Raw genomic sequence first — 5,692 nt, 5'->3', positions numbered from 1 at the left:
CTCTCTCTCTGTCTTTCTCCACTCCTTACTCTCTCTCTTCTGTCTGTCTCCTATCTCTCTTACTCTCTCTCTGTCTTTCTCCACTCCTTACTCTCTCTTTCTCCACTCCTTACTCTCTCTCTTCTGTCTTTCTCCACTCCTTACTTCTCTTTCTCCACTCCTTACTCTCTCTCTCTCTCTTTCTCCACTCCTTACTCTCTTTCTCCCCACTCCTTACTCTCTCTTTCTCCACTCCTTACTCTCTCTTTCTGTCTTTCACTGTTTCTTTCTCCTCTTTCTTTCTGTCTCTCTCTCAATTCAATTTCAATTCAATTCAAAGGGGCTTTACTGGCATGGGAAACATATGTTAACATTGCCAAAGCAAATTAAGTAGATAATATACAAAAGGGAAATAAACAATTAAACTTTACAGTAAATATTACACATACTATCCTTCATTTTCCCTGGAACTTCTGTATCACTAATCTTGAATAAGCTTTTACGTATCGTATTTATTTATTTTAATTAGCACCGTTGTGTAGACCTAGCCCCGCCCACATCCGTTCCACGCATCGACAGGGGTCGGAGGTGAAGGAAATACTAATACCTGCAACCAAATACAACATACATTTCATCAATATTGAAATAAAATGTGTAAATAAGACGCATTAAACACATCTGTAAAACCACGATGAGGACACATAGACCCACCTACCTAATCATTGGGTACATCGTACGAGAAACATCAGAGTAATCATGGACATTTGATAATGTAGATAACATGGGTGGTGGAACACGTAATCATGTCATTTATTTGGGATCGTTTTCCTGTGTGTGGGTGGCAGAGATATTCACACTTCATCATGTTGTTGCACTGTGCGCATCCTCTGCATTTATAGCTACCATTTGGAAGAGGGCGTAAAAGAGCCTGGCTGGTTTTCTTTTGTGGTTGGCAGTTGGCATGGACTAATTTATCGCGTAAATTGCGACCTCTTCTACACACAATAAGTGGTGGACTTGTAAATTCCGCCGGCAAAAATGGGTCCGATGTTATAATGTGCCACTTTGACCGCAACTCCCATTTTTCATGGAGTTCAAAGTTTATGTCGTTGTGAACATTACGGAGTGTTCTTTAGCTTTAGCGGGTCTTGGTTTGCAGCAGTTCATCTCGTGTTTTCCCAATGCCAAAATGAAGTGCTTCATCCACACATAATTGTGTTTCTGTCCTGGAGCCCTGTGGGGTGTGTTTGTGAACAGAGCTCCGGGGAGCAGCTTGCTGAGGGGCTCTTCTCCATGTTTATTTCTCAATAGGTGATGGATTTGTTATGGAATGTCTTGACCTCTTATTTAGTACGGAGTAGTTATTTCCTTTATCCGTAGATTTAGTATTACCTAAGGCCGGTTAGCTCAGTTGGTTAGAGCGTCGTGCTAATAACGCGAAGGTCGCGGGTTCGATACCCGTACTGGCCAGATGACTTAGTTTTTTACCCTACTGTGTATGTCTACAGTGTCTCACAACTCTATTGATTGGGAGTTTACAATGTGCATTTAAATTAGTAGTATGAGTTGTCGATTGTTGGATCATTGTGGAGTGACATTTTAATGTAGGAGGTTTTTTCATTGTAGGAGTTTTCATTCGTTTTTTTTTATTATTATACAAGGAAGGGAGGGACAGGGACTTCATGGACTAAGAGACAGAGGGACAGAATGGTGAAGAAACAGATAGACGGGTCCATCAAACATTTGATTCATTTATTATTTACACACACACACACACACACACACACACACACACACACACACACACACACACACACACACACACACACACACACACACACACACACACACACACACACACACACACACACACACACACACACCACACCTTTCCCCTTGCTCACTTGGTCACTCATTAACTTGAGAAGGACATTAAGTACAGAGAGGTAATGAGCCAACAGACAGCTGCACCCTCTCTCTTTCTCCACTCTACTCTCTCTTTTTCCACTCTCTTTTCTGTCTTTTTCCACTCTTCCTCTCTCTTTGTCTTTCTCCACTTACTCTCTCTTTCTCCTCTCCTTACTTCTTTCTGTCTTTCCACTCATTACTCTCTCGTTGTCCACTCCTTACTCTCTCTTTCTCCACTCCTTACTCTCTTTCTCCACTCCTCTACTCTCTGTCTCTCTTTCTCCACTCCTTACTATCTCTTCTCCACTCCTTACTCTCTGTCTGTCTTTCTCCACTCCTTACTCTCTCTTTCTCCACTCCTTACTCTCTCTCTCTGTCTTTCTCCACTCCTTACTCTCTCTTTCTCCATTCCTTACTCTCTCTTTCTCCACTCCTTACTCTCTCTTTCTAGCGTTCTCCACTCCTTACTCTCTCTTTCTGTCTTTTTCCACTCTTTCCTCTCTCTTTGTCTTTCTCCACTCCTTACTCTCTCTTTCTCCACTCCTTACTCTCTCTCTCTGTATTTCTCCACTCCTTACTCTCTCTCTTTCTGTCTTTTTCCACTCCTTACTCTCTCTTTATCTTTCTCCACTCCTTACACTCTCTCTCTGTCTTTCTCCACTCCTTACTTTCTCTTTCTCCACTCCTTACTCTCTCTTTCTGTCTTTCTCCACTCCTTACTCTCTCTTTCTCCTCTCCTTTCTCTCTCTTTCTCCACTCCTTACTCTCTGTCTCTCTTTCTCCACTCCTTACTCTCTCTTTCTCCACTCCTTACTCTCTGTCTCTCTTTCTCCACTCCTTACTATCTCTTTCTCCACTCCTTACTCTCTGTCTGTCTTTCTCCACTCCTTACTCTCTCTTTCTCCACTCCTTACTCTCTCTCTCTGTCTTTCTCCACTCCTTACTCTCTCTCTTTCTGTCTTTTTCCACTCCTTACTCTCTCTTTATCTTTCTCCACTCCTTACACTCTCTCTCTGTCTTTCTCCACTCCTTACTTTCTCTTTCTCCACTCCTTACTCTCTCTTTCTGTCTTTCTCCACTCCTTACTCTCTTTCTCCACTCCTTACTCTCTCTCTCTCTCTTTCTCCACTCCTTACTCTCTCTTTCTCCACTCCTTACTCTCTCTTTCTCCACTCCTTACTCTCTCTTTCTGTCTTTCACTGTTTCTTTCTCTCTCTTTCTTTCTGTCTCTCTCTCAATTCAATTTCAATTCAATTCAAGGGGCTTTACTGGCATGGGAAACATATGTTAACATTGCCAAAGCAAATTAAGTAGATAATATACAAAAGGAAATAAACAATTAAACTTTACAGTAAATATTACACATACTATCCTTCATTTTCCCTGGAACTTCTGTATCACTAATCTTGAATAAGCTTTTACGTATCGTATTTATTTATTTTAATTAGCACCGTTGTGTAGACCTAGCCCCGCCCACATCCGTTCCACGCATCGACAGGGGTCGGAGGTGAAGGAAATACTAATACCTGCAACCAAATACAACATACATTTCATCAATATTGAAATAAAATGTGTAAATAAGACGCATTAAACACATCTGTAAAACCACGATGAGGACACATAGACCCACCTACCTAATCATTGGGTACATCGTACGAGAAACATCAGAGTAATCATGGACATTTGATAATGTAGATAACATGGGTGGTGGAACACGTAATCATGTCATTTATTTGGGATCGTTTTCCTGTGTGTGGGTGGCAGAGATATTCACACTTCATCATGTTGTTGCACTGTGCGCATCCTCTGCATTTATAGCTACCATTTGGAAGAGGGCGTAAAAGAGCCTGGCTGGTTTTCTTTTGTGGTTGGCAGTTGGCATGGACTAATTTATCGCGTAAATTGCGACCTCTTCTACACACAATAAGTGGTGGACTTGTAAATTCCGCCGGCAAAAATGGGTCCGATGTTATAATGTGCCACTTTGACCGCAACTCCCATTTTTCGCGAGTTCAAAGTTTATGTCGTTGTGAACATTACGGAGTGTTCTTTAGCTTTAGCGGGTCTTGGTTTGCAGCAGTTCATCTCGTGTTTTTCCCAATGCCAAATGAAGTGCTTCATCCACACACATAATTGTGTTTCTGTCCTGGAGCCCTGTGGGGTGTGTTTGTGAACAGAGCTCCGGGAGCAGCTTGCTGAGGGGCTCTTCTCCATGTTTATTTCTCAATAGGTGATGGATTTGTTATGGAATGTCTTGACCTCTTATTTAGTACGGAGTAGTTATTTCCACCTTTATCCGTAGATTTAGTATTACCTAAGGCCGGTTAGCTCAGTTGGTTAGAGCGTCGTGCTAATAACGCGAAGGTCGCGGGTTCGATACCCGTACTGGCCAGACGACTTTGTTTTTACCCTACTGTGTATGTCTACAGTGTCTCACAACTCTATTGATTGGGGTTTACAATGTGCATTTTAAATTAGTAGTATGAGTTGTCGATTGTTGGATCATTGTGGAGTGACATTTTAATGTAGGAGGTTTTTTTTTCATTGTAGGAGTTTTCATTCGTTTTTTATTATACAAGGAAGGGAGGAGGACAGGGACTTCATGGACTAAGAGACAGAGGGACAGAATGGTGAAGAAACAGATAGACGGGTCCATCAATCATTTGATTCATTTATTATTTACACACACACACACACACACACACACACACACACACACACACACACACACACACACACACACACACACACACACACACACACACACACACACACACACACACACACACACACACACACACACACACCACACACACCAACCTTTCCCCTTGCTCACTTGGTCACTCATTAACTTGAGAAGGACATTAAGTACAGAGAGGTAAAGAGCCAACAGACAGCTGCACCCTCTCTCTTTCTCCACTCCTTACTCTCTCTTTCTCCACTCCTTACTCTCTCTTTCTGTCTTTTTCCACTCTTTCCTCTCTCTTTGTCTTTCTCCACTCCTTACTCTCTCTTTCTCCTCTCCTTACTCTCTCTTTCTGTCTTTCTCCACTCATTACTCTCTCGTTGTCCACTCCTTACTCTCTCTTTCTCCACTCCTTACTCTCTCTTTCTCCACTCCTTACTCTCTGTCTCTCTTTCTCCACTCCCTTACTATCTCTTTCTCCACTCCTTACTCTCTGTCTGTCTTTCTCCACTCCTTACTCTCTCTTTCTCCACTCCTTACTCTCTCTCTCTGTCTTTCTCCACTCCTTACTCTCTCTTTCTCCATTCCTTACTCTCTCTTTCTCCACTCCTTACTCTCTCTTTCTAGCGTTCTCCACTCCTTACTCTCTCTTTCTGTCTTTTTCCACTCTTTCCTCTCTCTTTGTCTTTCTCCACTCCTTACTCTCTCTTTCTCCACTCCTTACTCTCTCTCTCTGTATTTCTCCACTCCTTACTCTCTCTCTTTCTGTCTTTTTCCACTCCTTACTCTCTCTTTATCTTTCTCCACTCCTTACACTCTCTCTCTGTCTTTCTCCACTCCTTACTTTCTCTTTCTCACTCCTTACTCTCTCTTTCTGTCTTTCTCCACTCCTTACTCTCTCTTTCTCCTCTCCTTTCTCTCTCTTCTCCACTCCTTACTCTCTGTCTCTCTTTCTCCACTCCTTACTCTCTTTCTCCACTCCTTACTCTCTGTCTCTCTTTCTCCACTCCTTACTATCTCTTTCTCCACTCCTTACTCTCTGTCTGTCTTTCTCCACTCCTTACTCTCTCTTTCTCCACTCCTTACTCTCTCTCTCTGTCTTTCTCCACTCCTTACTCT

General features: G+C 42.4%; 2 non-coding genes across 2 annotated transcripts; both read left to right on the top strand.

Annotated features, from left to right (window-relative positions):
* The first annotated feature begins 1,375 nt into the window (after positions 1-1,375).
* Positions 1,376-1,449, top strand: trnai-aau (transfer RNA isoleucine (anticodon AAU)). Its single transcript has one exon. It is a non-coding gene; the product is annotated as a tRNA-Ile (tRNA).
* Positions 1,450-4,205: 2,756 nt separating this feature from the next.
* Positions 4,206-4,279, top strand: trnai-aau (transfer RNA isoleucine (anticodon AAU)). The gene has a single exon. It is a non-coding gene; the product is annotated as a tRNA-Ile (tRNA).
* The last annotated feature ends 1,413 nt before the right edge of the window (positions 4,280-5,692 follow it).

Source organism: Oncorhynchus masou, unplaced genomic scaffold (genome assembly GCF_036934945.1).
Source record: "Oncorhynchus masou masou isolate Uvic2021 unplaced genomic scaffold, UVic_Omas_1.1 unplaced_scaffold_13232, whole genome shotgun sequence".
Lineage (NCBI taxonomy): Eukaryota > Metazoa > Chordata > Actinopteri > Salmoniformes > Salmonidae > Oncorhynchus > Oncorhynchus masou.
Note: the sequence above shows the minus strand (reverse complement) of the source record. Positions and strands in the feature narration are given on the sequence as shown.